The following is a 23,192-nucleotide window of genomic DNA, read 5'->3' on the forward strand; positions in this document are numbered from 1 at the left end:
AAAAGAAAGAAAAAATTATTATTTTGTTTCTCTGCTTTTGAGAACTTTCTGACGAGAGGGCATAAACAAACACAAAGTTGTTTGTTTTTCTGGACTTAAATCCATAGTCCTCCACATATTGAGTTATTTTAAAGGGAAGTTGCTGTTGGACATCCAGCCGCCTTAAGAGAAGAAAAGAAACAGTAAGTGATGACAGATGAAAACCTACTGTTAAATTTTAAAGTAGGTTGTCTCTTGGTGGGGACTTCAGCATCCCCCACCCCTACATCCAAGCCATGTTCAGACACTCCTGCAGTTCAATATAATATTCCATGTCTCTGATGTTGTGGACTCTTGCCCATGAAAGTGCATGCCATAACATATTTGTTACTCTTTAAGCTGAACTTAAGATGTTTTGTTGTCTGATGCAACAGACCCATATGGCTACTACGCTCTGGAAATTGTTCTAATTTGTTTTACCAGTGTTGCCCATATAAGGTAAAGCAAAAGACCTTGTTGGATTGCCCTAGCTATGTTTTTTCCTCAGTTCCTCTTATGCCTGGGTCTGAAGGGAACTGCATTCTGACAGTATCTGGAAGTCCACCAGTTGTCCATTCTTGAGATAAAGTAAAGGCTAAGAACTCTTCTAACAATATTCATTGTTGCCATTCTACAATCTTATATTCCTATAAGGTGACCTCAATAGCCAGATTAGCTAATGTAATCATACTGAATATCCCAGATGACAAAAAGATATAATAATTTTTTTAGGCATAAATGTTCTCGATCATCCCAGAATACAGAACACATGATAATGGGCTCAAGCTACATGACGCCAGATTTAAGCTGAAAATCAGGGGGCAGGGACTTAACTGTTAAAGCAGTACAACAGTGGAACCAATTACCTCGTGAGGTGGTGAGCACTGCAATGCTGGAGGCATTCAAGAGAAAATTGGACAAACATCTGTCTAATATACTTTGACTTGGATTCCTGTAGTTGGCTCTCTGCTCTGTACACTTTGATGTACACATGAAGCTTTGGACAAGCAGAGACTCTCTTGTGTTCTCAAGTGCCAGGGACTGATCTTCACACATAATCATGACTCATATTTCCATGAGATGAAGCTAATAAATCAGATTAAGTATGCATCATATGGTCAACCAGGTTCATGGTTAATTGGATGATGCATTCTTCCTAGCTCAGGTAGCTTCACTGTGAATTATTTACAAGCAAAAAGCGACCTTGTGTTCCTGACTTTTTATTTTCTAAAATACTCTGCTGAATAAGTACATCAATAACTGAAATGCTTCTTTACTTCACTTAACATAATCCCAGGCCTAAAAGACTCATTTAATTAAAATTAAATGAAGCAAGAGACTCTTAAAATAGTAACATGAGTAAGAAGTTCTAATTTGGACAGTCTGGAGTAATCACTCAAAATCATTGTAGTGGCTAATGTGGTTGATTGTTCCATGAAACAAAAAGAATGGAATTTGCCCACTTGAATGGGGCTTGCGTTGTTTACAAAATAAGTTATGGTTTTAAAAATCGGCCCAAGAATGTGGATGCATTACAGAACAGTGTGTGGGAGCCAAGTAACAAATGTTAATTTTTTAAAAAGGCAGAGAGAAGACCATTTACCCAGATCTCAGTTTTGAGATGAGAAGGCAAAGTCCAGCCAGACTCTATCTGTATGCATCTCCCTTTCTCTGACTTATTTTAATCAGAAAATTTAATTATGTTCTTTACCTTGTCTTACGATCTTCATAAAATGCTCTTCTTTCCTCAGATCTCCCTCTGCCAAACTAAGTGAGCCAGGATTTTACTAGGGAGAGCGGCTGTTTAGGTATGGTGCTTCAGTGTACAGGTAGCCTTGCTTGGTTTCTTTCAAGTCAGGCAAAGACTATATTTCTCATTCTGTTTATTGACTTGTTTATCACATTTTAGATTTTAAAAATGGCACATTTTTAGGCTGTTTGAGAACACACACATACACATGCACAGACAGTGTGGTGATTTTGTACTGAGCTTTGATATTGTATATTGATCTCATTAGTATTTTTTTAAAAAAATATGATTAAATATTATGATGATGAAATACACAAAAAGAACCATGCCAAACCAGGCCTACTTCTGCATTTTGTTCCCTCACTGGGAAACCAGATGAGAGTGGGTAATTCCAAAGAGGATGTGAAAGCAACAGCATCGTAGACTATATATGTTTTATTCATCCATTACTTTCATAAGCCGCCCAGAAGATATGCAGATAGGTCATGTCAAATTGTCACGATTAAATAACAACAGTGGCTATTATCCTGTTGTCTAACTGTGGAATGAAAATGGAATCACTGCGGTGTCCTCTCCTATCTGGCAGGTTTCCTGTTGTGTGACTGCCAGTATCTAACAACCAATGCAAGAATGGGTGCACAGTGAGGAGCCTGCTGGAGTTGGAGGAAGGTTTTTACACAGTTTCCCTTCTGCTCCACATGTAGGCAACAGAATAGCAGCCAAGAAAGCTTGTGGCACCTTAAAACCTACACATTTTATTTAGCATACTTTCTCATGGACTGCAACTCCATTTCATGATATGCATGCAGGGTTACTTGCTCCTCTGTGCAAAGTAACTCTCCATGCATGTCAAAGCCAGCTGAAAAGTCATCTGAAGTCCAGAAGAGTTTAAGATATGGTAAATGAAACATATTAGTCTTAAAGGTGCTAAAAGACTCTCTCTTGTTTCTGCTGCAACATGCAAAGGCCTGTTAATAAACAAATGGAAATATCTGGAAATGTAAATTCTCCAACAGTCTCATAACAAATCCTTTTTTCCCCAGGTAGCTGTCAACCATTTGCTTTATTTTATTGATCACTTCTCAAACCTGTGCTGTCTTGCAATTAAATTCAAATCTACTTCCATGTATCACAAACTGAAATCATAGACTATTCTTTTCTCATAACACTACAAAACATCCATCTGTTTGCTCTGGGCTTCTGATCTGCAAAGAACAGTAAAGAATGCAGAGCACTTAAAGCGATGCAAGCCACTGATTGGCATTCATGTCCTCATTCTGTCCATGCAACTTCAAACAGAGTGAATTCCTAGGTGTGGAATTTAAATAGACTTTCATCTGGATTGGAGGTCATCAAAAGTTCTTTGAGTTTGCATGTATCTGTTCAATATTGGATTAAAGAACCCTGACTTGAGCTGAGCAGTGCCCAATCTGAACTACTTCACTCCATGAGTTGTTTTTTTTAAATCTAATTAGGTCTATGTTGTTGTTTTTTCCACCTCTGTGCCAGTTGCAGTGAAAGCATCCAGAAGAACAGCAATCAAATATGAGGAAAAGGAAAGAGGAGGGGGAAAAACCAACAAAATCCCCCTCCTGTCTCCTCTATGCAAGTCAATTAATGATCTTGAGAAATGGGAAGCTTCCTTTCAGCTTGGCTGTGTAGGGGAAGGGAGGGGAATTAGTCCATTTCTTTTTAATTGTTGCTAATTGACACAGCTGTGCTCTGGTTATCCCAGCTCAGAGTGTGATGCTGCTCTGAAATTGCTTCAGCAAATATACAGAAGACTTCTATAGAGGTATTAACTGGGTGGAAAAACCATAATTATTCCAATGAAGTTAGGTTGAATCATTTTGCTGCCTGAGGTAAGAGATAAACAGCATTCCAAAAAGACAAGGTGACACCCAACAATACCTGAAGTACTTTATTACCTTAATAGTACATGTGAAACAAAGCTGCTAACAGCCACCAGTCATCTGTTTACGATCTTCAGTGTGAGATAGTGCATGCCCCTGAACACCTGTTGTTAGGGAAGAACTGCAAAAGAGGGCCATTTCTTTTGTGCCCTGCTAGTGATACTCCCATCGTTGTCTGGTCAGAGGGAAAGACAATTATGTTCCTTAGGTGACATTATGTTCCTTAGGTGAGGGATAAAATGTTAGCCCCTTGCTAGTTGAATCTTACCTGAAAACTTACTGTATGGCATAATCATCTACTATGTCAGAAGAAACTTTGGAAGGAATGTATTCCAAGGAACTTAGTTACCGCTAATGAGCTCCTCCTCCCGGTAACACAGACCTAGTGAAGCCTTATATTCAAAACAATGTACTGTAATAAGAAGGAATGCTGCTCCTAATATCTAACCTTTTCCATTTATTTAAAAGCATTCTTTTAGAGGGCCTTTTCACAGATAGTTTTATGCCATTCTCTTGTCGCCCTGGTATAATATACCAGATGGGCGGGATATAAATCAAATAAATAAATAAATAAATTTTGTTTTTTAATTAACAAGTAATATGTTCCTTGTAAAATACGGAAACAAGAAATAGCAATGAATTATTTTCAAATACTCTAATGAGTGACAGGGATAGAAAAATTTTAGAAAGTACATTTCCCGGCTTTACACCTGAGGACAGCAAGGTAATTCAACGCATGTAACAGCATCTCTTGTCTGAGATAGCTACCTGGCTTTAGCCAGAACATGGCCCACTTGGCCAGGCCTGTCTCTTTGACAACCTAGGAAGCAGGATGCCCAACGAGACAGGTGTTTGGTCTGACTAAACAGAGCTCTTCTTATGCTTTGTTCTTACCATTGTCTGATTTATTCACCGTTTATGTGGTTGACGGTGACCCTTCCTCTCTTTCACTCCCACACATGGACAAATTCATGCCAGCTGCCCAATCACCATTTCCTTGCCATGGCAACCATCCTCTTCTCTCTGCTGGCTGTTATACTCTTCAGCGATTGCCTGAAAGACCTTAGATTTTCTTTTCATGTCCCAAAATATCATCTTGCCCATAGTGCGCTCTTGCTTTAATCATGTTATCTCTCTTTTATGGTTCTCAGCATGAGATGGTTTCAGAAAGGTTCCTCTCCATTTTCCCTGTTTTCCTGGTGAAATATGAAGGGCTATAAATAGGCCAATGGCGATTCATTTGCTAGGCTGTGCTTTCTTTGAGATTGCCACTTGAACCAATAAAAATCTTACCTGATGTTATTTTTATATAGAAAGCAACACACCTTACGAACTTTTTACTCAGGAAAAAATGGAGAGTGAGTGCTTCAGAAATAAGAAGCTATGCAAAAGTAGCATATGGGTGTGGCGTGCCAGCTCCTCTCTGCCACTACACGCCTGCAAGGAATTGACAGCCTCCTTGCTTCCTTTCCCAGAAATGCTTCTGATTTCATGGCAGAACTGGAGGAGCAGCACGTAAGGAAATGCTGTTGTCTCTGCTCACTTTTACAATGAAAGAAAGAATTAGAAGAGGCTTGCCTTGTTTTAATTCACTATGTTTTGCCTTTCTCTTTCTTTCATTTTCTGAACTGAAATTTGCCTCACCTACTTTGGTGCTTTTTGCAATTTGTTAAAATAGTGCATTTCTCTGAACTTTGTAGTTCGGGATCCTCTGTATCTGGCATATTCATTTTACTTCATTTCATTCCTTGCAACGCTTTTAAAAAATGATCCCACTTTCAGTGGGTACCTGGATCCTCCAGAATTCCTTCTTCTCTTGCCTAGAGAAAACCAGAACACTGGCTATTAAATTTTACAACTCATTGTTGATGCTCCTTTTCCTTCATTAAACCAAGCATCCACCTATCCATTCTCATTTCCTGAGATCCTTTTAACATTTTCATTATTGATTAAATTTTCCTTAGCTTACCATTTTCATCCTTTCATGTTTCCTTTAGACAAAAACTACAGTAACTTCTGAGAAATCTATATGTGGAACAGGGAACAAGAGTTAGAACTGGATATGGAACAACTGATTGGTTCAAAATTGGGAAAGGAGTACGACAAGGCTGTATATTGTCTCCCTGCCTATTTAACTTGTATGCAGAATATATCATGCGAAAGGCTGGACTGGAGGAATCCCAAACTGGAATTAAGATTGCTGGAAGAAATATCAACAACCTCTGATATGCAGATGATACCCCTCTGATGGGAGAAAGTGAGGAGGAATTAAAGAACCTCTTAATGAGGGTGAAAGAGGAGAGTGCAAAAAACGGCCTGAAACTCAACATCAAAAAAACTAAGATCATGGCCACTGGTCCCATCACCTCCTGGCATATAGAAGGGGAAGATATGGAGGCAGTGACAGATTTTACTTTCTTGGGCTCCATGATTGCTGCAGATGGTGACAGCAGCCACAAAATTAAAAGATGCCTGCTTCTTGGGAGAAAAGTGATGAGAAACCTAGACAGCATCTTAAAAAGCAGAGATATCACCTTGCCAACAAAGGTCTGCATAGTCAAAGTTGTGGTTTTTCCAGTAGTGATGTATGGAAGTGAGAGCTGGACCATAAAGAAGACTGACCACCGAAGAATGGATGCTTTTGAATTGTGGTGCTTGAGAGTCCCCTGGACTGCAAGGAGAATAAACCTAGCCATTCTAAAGAAAATCAACCCTGAATACTCACTGGAAGGACAGATCCTGAAGCTGAGGCTCCAATACTTTGGCCATCTCATGAGAAGACTCCCTGGAAAAGCCCCTGATGTTGGTAAAGTGTGAAGGCAAGAGGAGAAGGGGACGGCAGAGGATGAGATGGTTGGACAGTGTCATTGAAGTGACCAACATGAATTTGACCCAACTCCGGGAGGCAGTTGAAGACAGGAGGGCCTGGCATGCTGTGGTCCATGGGGTCACAAAGAGTCGGACACGACGTAATGACTAAACAACAACAACAGTAATTTGATAGGAAGATGGAAATATCTTCCATGTGGTGTTTCAGAAGTTATGTTGACCCATAGAAGAGCCAAGTCAATTGTGCTGGATTTAGGCCTGGTCATTCTCACAATAAAAAGATTAAATTTTTCATCTTGTGTCACTTCTGCTCACTGATTTAAAGCCAATTCACAATATTAAGTTTCAGACTCTTTCAGATTGCATTTTTCCCCCTACCGAGACCAATGGTGGCTGGTGACTCCAGTTTCAGGGGTTCTGAGAATCCAGCTTTTAGTCTGCACTATATAGGAAGTATTCAAGGTAATGAAACATATCCCTAAAATAAGCTCCACAGATTTGAGAACTCCCGCAAAGTAAAAACTAAAACCTTGAGTGGATTCACAGCATTCCCTAAAATTGGAATCACCAGCCACCTTTGGCTGACACAACTGAATCAACTGTACTCTCCACTATGCCATCCTTCAACTAACCTGATCATGAGCATCCAACGGATCAAATGATGCCATAAAGTTGTGCAGCATGAAAAGGAGAAAGGGCATGAATTGAAAGGAACTGGAAGAAGAATTTCTTAAAAACAACAAGAACAAAAACCAACACACTCATCTGTACGTGCAGTGGTCTTCTCTTAATGGAAAAGACCCTATCTTTGTATGGCTTTCCCCATGATCAAATTTAATGTTTCAAAAAGAAGGCAAGATTTTTCTGGATCACGTTATTTCAAGACTCAAGTTGCATAAGATTTTGTGTTCATTCACAATGTCTTTATTCCTAAACCTGAATGGTTCCGATATGTATACAGCTTCCTCTCTAGTTCCTTTCTCTATCTCTTCTTGCATTATTCCATTTGATTTTCTCCTCTGTGTTGCATCCTAATTACAAAATGCTGAAGGGACCATGATACTGTTTTTTGTTTAAAACATGAAAGGCATTGACCTTTCCAATAGTTTTATTTAGAAGGAAGTTTTGTCTCTAGTTGTCATAAAATATGTAAATTGGGTGGGTATGCTTTTTTTTCTCATTTGTAACAAAAAATTTCTGCTAACATTCCTCCAGCAGGAATACTCACATAATGTAGCATTTATTTCTGTAAAGGAAACTTCAGACTTCTCTGATGACCTGGTGAACAATCGGTATGGGTTTAGGATCTTTGGAAAAAACTATCTGGGGTGAAGGGTCAGGAGGATGGGAACAAAACTTGCTTGCATGTGTGCCCATGTACACATGCCAGCGTGCATGCACACACTCACTCACACCTGCTTTATAACTACTTCAAACTGTTATTCATCTATCACAGTAACACCTATTTTGACTGGTCTCCAGGATCTAAGGCAAGGATCTTTCTTTTTACTGTTACCTTTATCTGATGACAACTGACAAGTGTAGCAGGGACCTTGCACTGAAAAGTTGCTTTGTACCACCAAGAATGGCATTTTCTGTGGTTGTCTGCTTCTTATGTTGTCTTCCTGTATGTTTGTATTTAATAATCTAAGCTTCTTGAGACATACGTGCTTAAGTTACTTTATAGACCCAGCTGTACACAGATGTGAATAGAATGATAATCATATAGGTTGGAATGGCTGACATATTACACAGCACAGCAGCTATTCCATGATTGCAGCTGCTTCTTTAAAATGGTGTCATCAGATTCAATTATGAGTCATCAGCAATCCTTGTAGATCAGGTTTTTCATTGCTCTGCAGCCAAATGGAGCATAAAGATAAAATGGAAACAAGACATGAAACAGACCAACACTCAAAATCTAAATCCAAGAAGTCAAAACCCAAACATTACAATTGTTGGAATTTGATTTCAAATCCCAGTTATAAAGCCAGTTGTTTGTGTAAGGATTGAGTTGATACTGTCATTTTCTCTTATACCCCCCCCAACTCTCAAAACCTGAGGAAACAGAAGGTATAGTCAAGTGTTTGCATAACTTTTAGAGCTTTTTGATTAATATAAATAAAAATTCACCCACATGCAAAAATCATCCCAGTATGCACTTTGGCTTTTTTGTTTGTTTTAATATAGTTGGTTATATGGAGGAAAGATTGAATCCAGACTGTGTTTTGCAGGATAACAGGTGTTAAGAGAAGGGAAATGTTTTAGAAAGATGCCCTCCAAAACCTGCCAAAGATACCTCCATAGAATGAGAAGGGCCGAGCACAGACTGCTGACAAACCAGATAAGAAGGATGATAAAGACAGTCTTGCATCATTACAATGAGATTGATTGTGTAAAGGGAGGAAAATGCAGGCGAAGCACCGGAAGGAAAACAAAGCTAAAATCTGTCAATATGATGTTTTCTGATGTTGAAAATAGCAGCAGCTGCAAGAGTCTGGAGATAGTCTTGGATGTACAACACCCTCTTCCCCTTCCAACATTTGAAAGAAAGTCTAATGATGAATCATATTCTGCACTATAAATAAAACATGATGATGGATTGCCAGACTCAGAAACCTTCTCATTAAAGTCCGTTGTTTTTAAATCCAGTGAGCCTCATTTATTATTTTAATGCCTCTGAATCGTTTTTGGGACAATTGCACAGTGATGCCAAATATGCTGCAGTTCTGTAGGGAAGTTAAACTGTGTTACGCAGAATGGAAGTATATGTCTAGTTAAGAATCCCAGTGAAGAAGCCTCTGCATGGAATGACTCACTGACACAATGCATCGGCACATCTCTACCTACAGGAAAGTCTGGAGCAAGAAAAGCAACCAGCCAGTTTTTTACTTTTGCTGAAAAAGTGGTGGGGAGACATTGCTAAGTGGCTCGTGAACTTTCTATAGAGCTCTCAAAACAGATCACATTGCTAGTTTATCTCCTGACCTGAGAAGGAGAAACTAGTGTATTGTGATGTATGGGAAACTCATAGGTCAGAATAGTTCTCTAAATATGGATATGTTGTACAGGAATGTGTTGTTCCTAATATCAATAAGAATTCTGCACATGGATCCTGATTTACATTGCTTACGAAAGTATTTGTGCTTATTAAACCTCAACCAATAGGTTGCAGGTGTTGCACTGTGACCCTCAGAACTACTGTTCAAAGATTCCAGCACCTGGGTGTCAGAAGCTAAAAGGAAGAACCACACATTCTTCTGTGAATGTTACACATAGCCTGCAATTAATGAAACTGGATTCTCTTAAATGTAATGACACTGTGTTCTATGAGTTCTAATCCATTGCCTTATCCACACAAAATATGTAAAGCATATGCCTCCACAGGCAGTATGTGGGCAAATAAAATTCAACAAGTTGGTAAACAGAAGCAACTATCGGTTCTGCCTCAACATTGTCCTTATATAAGTGTCAATTCCTCCGATACTACTATAATAAACTGCTGCCCTTTTCTCTCACAATAATCTAGGCTGGAGGGACAAATTATAGGCATGCCAAAATGATATCTCTGGAAAGCATGACAACAAGGGAGTGAGGCTAGTCCCACATTTTGTGAGGTGGTAAAGGTTATTTTGTGCCTTTCAGTACTGTACTGAATACATTCATTTAATGAAGCATTACTGGTGCAGAAAAATAGAACAATTTTTTTGAGAAAGTTTCTGTAAACAAGATGAGTCTGGATGTTTCTTCAGTTTGATGGTTCTAGTCTCAGGCCATGTAAAGCAGAGAGAGTAAATATGAACAACTTTGGAACTGAAACTAATTTAAAATTCTTTTGTTGGAAAATAAAAATTAAAAGCAGTTAGAAATGAAAAGGTTGAAAAGTAGTGTTCTAAACTAAGTTTTGATATTACCATTTTTCTCCAGTATACGTTTCAATTATTACAGTATTTTAGCATTGATTTTTACTTTATCAGTCTTTTTGAGCCTGTTCTGTACTGATTGTTTGCCCACCCGACCCAGGAATAAAGACAAGAGACATTAATCTGGATTGAATACGGGCCACACTTTATTAAATCACATCAAAATTGTATTTGCCAATCTTGGCATGGTAAGGGGTGCCTGCGGTAGTGCGGAAACAGGTAAATGGCAGGGGTATCACAATACCCCTTGATCAGTAAAATGGGCGAGGCCCCGGCCCCCAGGTTCTAGCGGTCTTAAAGACAGCAGGAACCTGGCTGGCCACTAATAAACAACCCCAGACCTCAAGACATCTTTAATTGATGATTGTTGGTCCAGAGGTGGCCCAGCACATCTTCCCGTCACCAGCCCTGTTATTGCATGATCTGCAGAGTCGGGAGGTTGGATGCGCTGTTGGCTTACCTGAGATTACAATTGGGACACACTGAAAATACCTGTTTTTCTGCACTACCCACCAGTGTGACCAAAATATGCCACCAAAATGCCAACAACCCTTCTCCAGTGTGGGATAGGTGAAAAATCCCCCATGATGCTGGGAAACTGCCTTAAAACAGGTAGCGTTTGAGTGCTGCACACCACAAGTGATGCACTCATGTCTAAACCTACAAGGCCTTCTTGAACAAAAACCCCTGGAATTGAATTCAAAGCAGGGCAGACAGGGTTGAACTGCTTGCCCTGCCCCAGGGCAGGGAGCTTGCAAGGTAGCCATTTTTAATTTAGATGTCCGCTGTCAAATCTATCCCCCGTGTTTGGCCATGGCGAGGTCATATGCTGTAACCATAGACCCGGCTGTGGTTCATCCCAATGCAAGTTGGGCTGAATAGCGCTCCGCAATCTGATCCTATAGGAGCCATGCTTGCCCTGAAAAATCATTCTAGGCCCTGTATATGATATCAAAATATTGCAATAGGGCTGAAGCCCTCCACGGTTGAGCCTTAACTACAACCTCTGCATAAATGATGAACCCCAGGACCCAATTGGCCCTGTTCTTGTCTGGTTTCTTCCTTCTACACTTCTCTTTCTCTGCCTCATAGTCCTTATCAATCTCCTTAATGTCAACTGCATGGTTCAAAAGGTCAAAAAAGTCTATGTACTTGCCCTTACAAATTTTGTCCTTTGCGGCAGGGGTTAAATGATCCCCAAGTGGCATCGAGTAATCCCTGTAAGGCAAGGCTGCTAAAGGAACCGTATTTAACCTGTATTGGGTACAGATGGGTGCTGCAAAACCCCAGGACCAGCTGCTGTGCTAGATGGACCATCTGTGGGAGGAGCCGCGTATGGTGTGCCCCATTCAGAAAACTGTGTATTGGTAAGCGGTCAATTTAAGCCGGCCAGCCCAGTGGGCAGTACGTTGTAGGGTGTGGATGTAGCATAAGAAGAAGGAGAACCGCCAGCCCATGGCCAAATGGATGAAGGTGTCTGGGTGTCAGGTGCAACTTATGACTCACCGGATTACACAGCAGCTGCACTAGGGTCTTCCACAAATTGTGATGTGCTACAAGTAGCTTCCTCTGAACTGTTGCACCCCACCTGCAAAGCGGCGATTGTCTCATTCATCCCCATGGTGGCAGACCTTCCACATTTCCTCACACTCCACACCAGGTGAGTAGCTGATGCTCCATCAGCATCCGTCTGATCCTCAACCTCCTGTACCTGTGTGGACTCCAAGGCAACAAACAAATAAGGTCTTGAGCCAACGCTTTCAGGTTTGCCCTCTGGTGGTTTTTAGTATCCCTAGCTGATCTACGAGGAGATACCTCAGCCTCTGAGCCTCAAATGTAAAGCAAATCAGCTCCAAAATAGATTTAAAAAGCCCAATCACCGGTACAACAGAAAATATGTAAAAGACCCTCTCCCAAAAACAAAAAGTACCACATTGAAAGCAATCAAAATGGAGCCCCCACCACAGTGCAGCGAGCACAAAAATGTGCCACCGCTTTTTCCCTTTCTCAATCAATCAAATTAATAAAGCAATAAGGAAAGAATGCAATTAAAAGATAAACAAAGATCTGCTGAGAACAACCTGGGGAGGGAACGGAAGCTGCCCTCCTTCCAAAGCACACTCACTGCTGACGCCCAGTAGCACTTGCTCTGACTCTCATGCATTCCTTTTTCTTGGTGCCTGAAAATGGAAAGAGGGTGAAACAAGGGGGAGCACTCCTTTAAATACTCACGCTCCCCCACCAACATCAGTCACATGTCATGGGACAGTCTCACCTCATCCGGGTGAGGGTGAGGTATAGTCATACAAACAGACACTAAAGTGGGCTTCACCCAAGATTTCAGATGTTAAGTTTCATATTATAAGCTGAGTCTTCCTCTCAGCTTGCATGAGTCTTCCCCCCTTCTAGAATACCCAGCAATTCCCCTTTCTCTTCTGTTTCGCCAACTTTTTTCCCCTTGCAGGTCTATTCTGGGGCTAATTCTGACTTCCACTCTACTCCCTCTTACGTCACAGGCAAGGCATTTTCTCTCTTTATGGTTTCTACTCCCCTGAGGATGATCAGAGGACTGGAAACGAAGCCCTATGAGGAAATACTGAGGAAGCTGAACATGTTTAGCCTTGAGAAAAGGGGATAGAAGGGAGATGTGATCAAACTTTTCAAATACTTGAAAAACAGTCATGTAGAGGAGAGGCATTATCTGTTCTTGATCATCCCAGACTGCAGGATGCGTAATCATAGGCTCAAACTACAGGAAGCCAGATTTAGGCTGAATATAAAGAAAAACCTCTTAACTGTTAGAGCAGTACAATAATGGAACCAATTACCTTGACAGGTAGTGAGTGCTCCCATAGTGGAGGCATTCAAGAGAAAATTGAACAACTGTGTGTCAGATCTGCTTTGATTTGGATTACATCCTTGAGCAGGGGGTTGGACCCCATGGCCTTATACACTCTTTCCAATTCAATTATTTTATGATTTTATGAATTCCACAATCACGTGCATCATCTTTTGAGGTGACAGGGAGTACAACATCATTAATATTTTACTCCAGAGGTGTTAACCCTGAATGTGCCTATATTATACTGGGAGGCTTTGGTTATTTCAGCTCCTTATAGTGTATTCTCCTACTTGTGTGAGTAGGTGTGTGAGTTCAGCTGGCTGTGACTTGATATCAGCATTTTGGTAAGGAAGCAATTTGTATGTGTATGCATAACACACTATAGAAGTAAAGTTTCTGATTCAGAAAACACAATAGGACCCTCATATCTGCAAGCCCCTCTCGCAGATGCTGAAAAAAATGGATAATCATGAACACTATACCTAGCATGGTCAAAATATAAAATAAAATCCAAGAATATGTATTTTTACCTGCATCACCAGAGCTGGTCAACCAAGGGAACCAGAGACCATGCTCTGTACTCTTCAACAACAATGGTCATGAATGACTTCCATCAAGGTCCGGTCCGATAGTCAAGAGACCTCCAAAAGGTTTCACGAAGCAGTCCCCAAACATTGCATCCAAAAACAACAGTTGCTTTCTGCACTGATTTCGCACAGGAGCCAAACTTATTTGGATCATAAAACCAATTTCCTATGGTAGGGGTCCCCAACCTTTTTCACCCCACGGATCGGCTGGGGAAGGCAGGGCACCCTCAAGCTCATGGAAATGTGCGAATGAGTGAGTGTGAATGGGCATGCATGCACATGCACAAACAGTGGCATGGGGCTCACATGGGTTGCGCATGTGCTTGTGTGCATGCACAAATGGTGGCACAACACTCACACGGGTGTGCGCAGCATGTGCAAATCAGCTGTGCAGTGGTGAGTGTGTGCGCAGGGGACGGGAAGTCTGTCTCCGCGGCCCAGTTCAGCTCAGGCCACGGACCAGCACCGGGCTGCGGACCAGGGGTTGGGGACCTCTGTTCTAGGCCTTTGACACAGATGTCGAGCTTGATTTCGAAGTCGACTTCGAAGGCAAAGGATTTGTCAGGTTCGATATCGGGCAAGGAGTTTCATGAGGTTCAGGAGTTGGAGATGTCTGAGGATCCATGAGAGCCAAATTTAAAAAAAATTCCCACAGGTAAGAGCGGAGCCTTTGAAGTCATAGCTTTAAGGCGGGTTTTGTAAGCTTTTTATATTTAGGACAAGAGTGTGTTTGATGTTGTTCCCTGAGACAAAAACGGCAATGGTCATGTCAATAGGTAAGTGGGATCTTATTCCTGCAGAGCATGCACCACTTGAAGGGCCCAGGTGGGGCCATAAAAGGTCCCCGAGGAAAGAGAATGGAGAAAGGTGGTGTGACAAACCCAGACCTACTGGGACCTGCCACACGTTAACTAAGCTGCCACCAACCATTCCCTATAAGAAGTCACACAGACCAGGGATGGATTTTTAACCAATAAAAGAATAAGGTTTATTTAAAACAACACACAGGGAAAATAAAATGATCAGGTGAATAAGATATAGTAACGTGGCTTAGTCTCATTCATACATGCATACAGTTTGGTTCACACAGAACCCTTAACTTGAAGCACAGACCCTGAACCTATCAGTTCTGGCTAACCAACAGACACCTGAACCTATCAGGTTGGTACTCTGACACACAGTAGTACCCTGTCTGACACACAGACTCCCACACCAGCTTCTTCTTCCCAGCTGCTGCTTCTTCACATCCCAGCGTCTCCTAAACTCTTCACACACGCTCCACATATATATACAGTACAGCCCCTCCTCCTGATGTCCCGCCTTCCACTCCCCATAGGATGGAACTTTCCCTCCAAACCCATGACAGACAGGTAACATCAGTGCTGTATGTAACAGGTGGGGAAGGGAAAAATACCACGGGAAGACAGAAAAATGAGTAAATTGAAAGGGGAAACAGATAACTCATGGGGAAAATGTCCAAAGAAAAGATGATTGAAAAATAAAGAAAGGATCTTAATGATCAATAATCTCAACAACAGCGCGATCACTCTAACGTTCCGAAATAGTTCCGATCTAAGTGGTGGCAAAAAGGAACTGAGGGGACTTCAGGGGGGCGGAGCAAGAGCTCCACGGGGGAAGGTCCTATTAATCACATGTCTTTAAGCTCTAGAAACTTCCGAGAGGTCCTGTGCAGGCACAGAACAACCAAATTATGTGCACTCACAGAGGCAACGAAGAAGAAATGAGATGTAGTTTTACAAGTGATTTGAGATTCCTCAAGAGTGCATGGGGGAGCGCCTGGAAGATGTGCCCTGTGTAACGTTGCCTGTGGCTGACCTTGCCTGTGTATTCCAAACTCCATTTGTATTTGTGACAGAGCCAAACAAAGCATTAATATGAATTTTGCCAAACATGCATGCTATGTCAAAAAAACACATGCACACATTCCAACTACCATTAGTTTCTTACTTCCCATTCAAAATTTCTAACATTACATATAATGGATAAAATTTACCTTCCACTGATTGTAACCAATGCTCCTCTTGGATATGAAGAATCTCTGCTGTCTTACTTTTTCCTTATTCAAACAGTTGCTGAAATGATCTGTTTTCCCCATAGACATTTATGTTTCATTACTCTTTTGTAATGCTTTATTCTTACCTAAGACCTCAAAATTGACTGCATTAGGATACTTGTGCTATTATCTCAAAAAGCAAAGAAAAAATGGAACTCTATGTTCAGAGTATGAGTCAAACTTATTCTTTTGTTGTGTTGGGACCTCCCACAACCTCCAGCATTTTAGCAAGTTACTTGCCATGTGGACAAGCTCTGCTTAAAGAAAGTCCATATGCCTAGCTGTTCCCTTGAACGTACTCATATCTTAAATTTTAAGCAGTGATTTCCCCTCATGAATGTTATATCTGTTCACTCCTTTGGCCATCTGATATTTATTACCATTTTTAGGAATTAACCTCTCCAATGTCCCATGCCAATCTTTTTGTTTTCTAATAAAGTTAAAAAATAAAATTGGTCATACCTTTAAGTTCTTTTTTTCTTTCCTTGTTTCTTTCCAACCTCTTCATTTTGGGAATCTACAATAAACCTCCCTTTCCAACAGCTGTTCATGGCAAGCTCTCTGCTAAGTACCTGCATGAGATATCCTGGCAATTTTCTTCTTTATAAATTATGATCCTCTCAGAGGTGAGAGCTTGCAGTGTCAACTCAAAAGAAGCATCTCCATCATCATAATCTATCAGGAAATAGCACCCATTGGCTATATTCATTTTTGGATATTGCATTTTGTTTGCCATAGTAAACAATGTGTGTGCCTACCTTGTATTCTTTTATTTTCTGTGAGGACATATTAGACATTTATCAAATGTCTGAATTTGTCACACAGTGCTTCCCTTGTTCCTGCATTGCAATGCACCTGACAAAATAGTATGTTCTCACTAGGAAATGTCCAAGGTGGGTTTAATTTGACACTCCTTCATGAGACTGGAGTTTTTTTCCTACAGTTTTAAAGTCAACTAGTATTCTATCAGTCTTTCCCTCTTCACTTTCTGAAACCTAGTGCTGGTTATACCAATACAAGACAGATTGTAGAATTTAAAATCTATGACCATGGAACAAGGGAAATTCAATTAATTTACTATCCTTGGAAGAGTTGCTTTACAACTGTAGAGTTCAATAGGGCCAGCCCTATCGTTGCACAAAGGCAGCTGCCTCGAGTAGCAGGGTACTGGGATAGATGGATGTGCCATACTTCTCCCAGCCCTGCCCACTACTGCCCTAGCAAAATCTGTATGCCTTGGAGATCAGTCACTATGGTTAGCTCTCCAAACCCAGGTGTTTTTCACCAGTGCTGGCAGCTTTCCCACATGTAACACAGCCTCCTCCTGCCAACATACAACCAGCAAGTTGATGAGCAGAAACAGCATTAAATATGTCAGAGGCCAGCTGCCTCTGAATCCTCCGTTCCACAGGCAGGCAGGGAAGGGTAATAATAGTGACAAAAATGAAGCCAGCAGCACACGCAACTTTGAGCTAAGGAGATAAAGGGAACCCTCAGCCTGGGTCTGTTGGAGGGGAAAACGTTTTGTCAGAAATACAAAAACCTAAAAGGGGGTGGGTCCTCAGAGTTCTTTGCTGGTGCAGTAAATTCCACCTCCTTCTCTGCTCTGGAACTGGTATTTAAGAAAAGAGAAGAGAAAAGGAAAGCATCTTCTGGTGCAGCTGACTCCAGTTTCCATGGCAATTGCTTCTCCTCTCTTCGGGCATCTTCTTTTTCACTGGATGTGTAGGGTACATAGGGGACAGTGTATGATATGGGGGGTGGCCTCACATAGTGGGGACAGCCCTTTGCTTCCTGCTTCGGGTGGCAAGAGAGGTGGGATTGCCCCAGAGTTTATGATTACACCGTGTGTGCAGTCATTTAGGAATCCAATGTTTCAAGTTCTGTTTGCCTACAGATTAAACCATTTCTGTAAACGATCTGGGATTGTTCAATGAAACTGCTAGTTCCAACAAGAATAGACCCCTTGCATCAGTTACTGAACTGATTCTCTTGACGTGCTCTAGTTCAAACTAGCAACTGGATTTGGTCTATAGTGGATTTCGTGGGTATGCTTCAATTAGAAGTTCAAAATTCCAAATTCAGCTTGCTGTGTGGTCTTCAGGCTCAACAGACCCGTTCTTCAGACTCATTCTTGCAAAGTGACAATGGAGGAGGGCTAGCCACCTTCTCTAAGCATATTGATGAATCCAAGGGCTGTGAAATCTTAACACAATTCAAGTCATGCTTTGATTTAAGATGAGTCATGCTTGTGTCTGAACCAGCAATATATTCTGGTGGTTAAACCAAAGTGGTAGAGGCTGCTTTAAGAACCAACAAAGGTAAAGGGAATAATTGGGGATTGGAGAGATTACAAAAACAATAGGAGTAATATATAGGTCCCATGTTCCAGTTTTAGAGTTCAAAATAGACTACATATCTGAAATGTAACAGTATGAACTCACTTTTAAGTAACACTGAGCTGAAAACAATGTTTTACTATGGCTAACAAGAAAAAAGGACCTTAATGTTAAAACAAAGATAAAAGCCAAGGAATACCGGTCCTTCAGAGATGAAGAGATTTATTTGAAGGTGGGATTTTAGAATGGCAACAGCCCAGTAATGATAAGACCAATTGCTGATGATTACATACACATCCTGTTAACAATTAAATACTTATGGTGATGTGGCATTAGGTCAAGGAGAAAACCTTTTCATTTATATCAAAGACCATGGAAAAGTCTGGTCTGTTGATATATAATGTGCTAATAATCCTTGGTCCATATTTAATCTTTTAGATGTATACCGGAATCTGTGAATATAGCCCACTTCCAGTGTCTCTCTTTAAAATGTTCCTTTTTAATTCTTGGTAACTTGATCTATGGGCCCTGTGGCCTATCATGTTCCATGTGTCTGTGGAAGTGGACTGTAATCCACAAAAGCTCATAGTGAAATTAATTTGCTAGTCATGAAGCTGCCACAAGTCTTCTATTTTTGCTATACATGCTGAAACAGACTAAGATGACTACTGCATTAAAAACATAATGATAGAAAGCCTCTTTCCAGCAATCTGGTATTTCTGTTGCTCCTACCCTGCACTGCAATCTGTATTTTTCTGACAGCTTGTCTTGGGGACAACGGTTGGGAAGATGCCTTAAGATTGCCAACAGCTGCAGAGACCTGCTTGATAGGCACTTGGCAGAGGACCTTCTCCTGCATGGCTCCTAGCTCTCTCCACAGAGCTGCAATCAGCTGCCACCCTCACTACTTTTAAGGAGAAAGAGATGGCATATCTCTTCAAACTGGTATATGATATTGTTTAATTTATTGTAATTAGGGGTATGTAGAAGTGCCCTGACCTCCTCAATCCTGACAGTGTAATAATTTTTCAGTATTAGTAAACTAAGCAGGCTGGCTGGATACTTCAGTGTGTTGTGTTCCTGGCCATGGAGCAAGAAGTTTGGAGTTCAATTCTCTACTGTCCCTCCTGAGAGGAGAGCCAGCCTGTGCAATCTTGGACTAGCTACACAGTCCCAGGCTGCCCTTAGAAGAAGAGAATGGTAAATCACTTCTGGGTACTCTGTAGCTAGAAAACCCTAGACATAGTCACCAGAAGAAAGTGTCGACTCAATGGCATGCAATTCTTATTTGTTTAAAATAAGTTGAGCCACCGATGATCCCAGTCTGAATCCTTCTTAGCAGCTCAATGGTTGGATTATCCAAGGGAGATCATCACTTCACACCAGTAGGTTAGTCTGTGGAATTACATTCAATTTCCCCATTCCTCAATTCAAATCACTGGCCATTTCTTTAACTCTGTAAATGCCAAAGGGAAGACAAATGATCGATCGTGGTGTTGCTTTGCCTCAAAGTTTATCAGCTGCTTCCTAGTCCTCCTGTTGTTGCCCTGAAATTGCACAAATTGGACATTGCGTGTTTGTTCAAAGACAGTGCACACACTGAGTTATGATGAACTCTTTGCAGTTTGTTTTATTTGTTTGCTAATGGTTCTATAGGTGAATTTGTTTTTACTTGTTCTTTTATTATGTTTTATTATTGTAAGCCACCTTGAGCACTACCTAGTAGTGGAAAGGTTGGATAGAAATGTGAAGAAAAAGAAGAAATGGAGGAAAAGGAAGAAGAGGAAAGGAAAGGGTAGATTAGGGTGAGATTGTGACCAACCTAAGATCACCTACTGAGCTTTGTAGCCAATTTGGGCTTGTAACTCATGCATGCTCAGATAGTTCATTGCTTGAAGCATTACACTACATTGACTCCTAATTCATGTTTCAATTCACTTCAGTCTGTGAGTTAATCTCTGTACCCTGTATACAAATCAGAGATTATAGTGAATTTAGGGGACCATTATCCCAAAATAATTGTATATTAATGGATCCTCCAGAATGAAAAGTCTGTATTTTCACATTTCATTTTCATTCTGCTTAATATATGGGCACAATAACCAAGCATGCATGAGTGCCTTTAATAATAATATAGGAAGTACACTCCTGTATTTCCAATGCACTGGGCAGTTTTTGCCTTGCATTTAATAACTAGCATTGGTTTCAGCCGCTGTGTAATAACATATCACTACAATGAAATCTGCCGCAAGGAGAAAAATATAGTGCTTTAGTTCCTGAAGAATGGATTACTCAAGTTCTTTGATATATGAATCTGCTAGATGTTGTGTGCTGCAAATTCACTAAAGGTTCTCAGTTTCATGCTTGTTATACCTTATTCTACCTGCTAAGCTAATCATATTTTTTCTTTCAGCCAAGCCATAATGTAATCAGCTATCTTCTTCAAATGCATGCATTGGACATTTATAGTCTTCTGGATGTTGAGAATTCCAAAGTAGGTCAGATGTTAGAATTTCCTTGTAAGTGCAGAGATATGGGTAATGAAATATTTCTGGATAAACAAGAAATTGCAAAATACAGGGCAATCAATAGCCAGTATCACAAGGGCAATATGGAGACATGCATTTGTTGGCTTGTCTTATGGGCTGCCTTTTTCCCCATAAGGGGACCCAAGGAGGCTCACTATATTAAAAATAGAACGAAAACATAGTAAGTTAAACATTAAAAACAATTTAACTATACCCTAATTAAATACAACTGAATAATTAAAAGCAAGTGCACAGTAAAAGTTTAATGTCAAAAAAGGCATTCAGGGCTGTTAAAATCCTGTCTGAAGAGATGGGTCTTCAGCTGATAAAAGGGAGGATAAAAGGGAGGGGGCAGCCGACATCAGGAGAGCATTCCACAGTCTGGAGAAAGAGCTGCCACAAAAAAAGGCCCTCTCGTGTACCCCTATCAGCCATGCCTGTGGAGGCACTGGGGTGGAGAGGATGGGCTTCTCTGATGATCTTAAATGTCAAGGCTCATATGGGGAGATGCGGTCCTTCTGGTAGCCTGACACTATTGGCAATTATAGGCCCGTCACCAATGTTTCTTTCCTCAGCAAAGTGGTAGAGAGGGTGGTGGCTGACCAGCTCCTGTCTCTTTTGGATGAAACCACTGCCCTGGATCCATTCCAGTTGGGCTTCAGGCCACACCACGGTACAGAAATGGCATTGGTCACCCTGTCTGATGACCTACTGAGGCTGACAGGGATAAAATGTCTTTGTTGGTCCTCCTCGATATCTCAGCTGCCTTTGATTCTGTTGACTATGGTATCCTCCTGGGGAAGCTCTCTGAGCTGGGAATTGGTGGTCTGGTGCTTGCCTGGCTCCGATCCTTCTTGGAGGACCATCCTCAGAGAGTACAGCTTGGGGAGAGTTTTGGCCCCATGGAGCCTCAATTGTGGGGTTCTGCAGGACTTGATCATCTCCCCAATGCTGTTTAATATCTACATGAGGCCGCTGGGTGGTCATCAGGGGGTGTGGGGCTTTGTGCCATCAGAATGCTGATGACACCCAGCTCTACATCCACTTTTCTTCAACTACAGTGGATGCTGTTCCGTCCCTTCAGCACTGCCTGGAGGCTGTACTGCAATGGATGAAGGAGAATGAGTTGAGGCTGAACCTGGACAAGACGGAGGTCCTGAGGGTGGGTGGCCCCTCTATTGGTGGTTTGGGAAACTCCCTCTCTTTTGGGGGAGTGACTATCACCACAAAGAGTGAGGTTTGCAGCTTGGGGATCCATCTGGATCCAGCACTCACCATGGAAACCCAGGTGGCATCAGTGGTCCATTTCCGTCTCTGGCTGATTGTCCAGCTGCGTCCCTATCTTGATGTTGGGGCACTCACCACCCTGGTCCATGTGCTTGTAGTTTAGAGATTAGACTGCTGTGATGCATTCTGCATGGGGCTGCCTTTGAGATTGATGTGGAAGCTTCAAGTGGTGCAGAATGCGGCAGCCAGACTTCTCAGTGGGATGAGAAAATAACTGCATATTTCCCCCACTCTGGCTGCCTTGCATTGGCTGCCTGTTCATTTCCACATTCATTTCAAAGTGTTAATGATGACATATAAAGCCCTAAATGGTTTAGGACCTCGATATCTAGTGGAATGCCTCCTCCCACCTAGATCTACCCAAATCAGGGTGGCTGAGGGGCCTAACACCGAGGGAGGCCTGGAGAGAAAGAACAAGAAACCGGGTCTTCTCACCAGTGGCCCCTCGACTTTGGAACAGTCTGCCCCCAGAGATCTGTCTGGCTCCCTTGCTGGGTGTTTTTAAAGAGCAAACTTAAGACCTGGCTCTTTAGGCAGGCTTTCCCTCCTGTCATCACTTGAATATTTTCCCCCATCATGAACTATATTATTATTGTTGTTGTTTTATTTTATTATATTGTTTTTATTTTATTTTTTATTGTGAGCCGCCCAGAGTAGACTTTGATCTAGATGGGTGGGGTATAAATGTAATAAATAAATAAAAAATAAATAAATAGAGTCCAGATAGGACTGAGTCAATCAATGTGTTATAATATTTGCATACATCAGTTCAGAAACTGGTATGCTTTAAGTCAGTTTCAAGATCAGATCACTGCTCCACGCTTCCCTTGCTAGCATAACAATGCAGTTTGCTCCATTACCCAGTGGAATAAATGGAGAATTACCTAAGGCAAAGAGACCATTTATGTATTAGAAAGCACTCACCTCATACTTCTGGTACAATTGCCAAAAAGAGGTTGACAGTTCCCAATGTTTGTGGAAGACATCTGTTAGAAAAGCAAACATTTGGCTCTAACCCAATATATATATTTTAAAGTGGATAGTAAGTCACTACAATCATCTTTCCATACCTATTTGGATGTTCCCAATGGCAGATAAGTAA

At 41.3% G+C, this 23,192-nt stretch overlaps 1 long non-coding RNA gene across 1 annotated transcript; it reads left to right on the forward strand.

Annotated features, from left to right (window-relative positions):
- Positions 1–14,326: 14,326 nt before the first annotated feature.
- On the forward strand, positions 14,327–16,783 carry LOC144583344 (uncharacterized). Its single transcript, XR_013537087.1, has 2 exons — positions 14,327–14,729; positions 15,258–16,783. It is a non-coding gene; the product is annotated as an uncharacterized LOC144583344 (long non-coding RNA).
- Positions 16,784–23,192: the final 6,409 nt, after the last annotated feature.

The sequence above is a fragment of the Pogona vitticeps genome, chromosome 5, assembly GCF_051106095.1.
Source record: "Pogona vitticeps strain Pit_001003342236 chromosome 5, PviZW2.1, whole genome shotgun sequence".
In the NCBI taxonomy this organism is placed as follows: domain Eukaryota; kingdom Metazoa; phylum Chordata; class Lepidosauria; order Squamata; family Agamidae; genus Pogona; species Pogona vitticeps.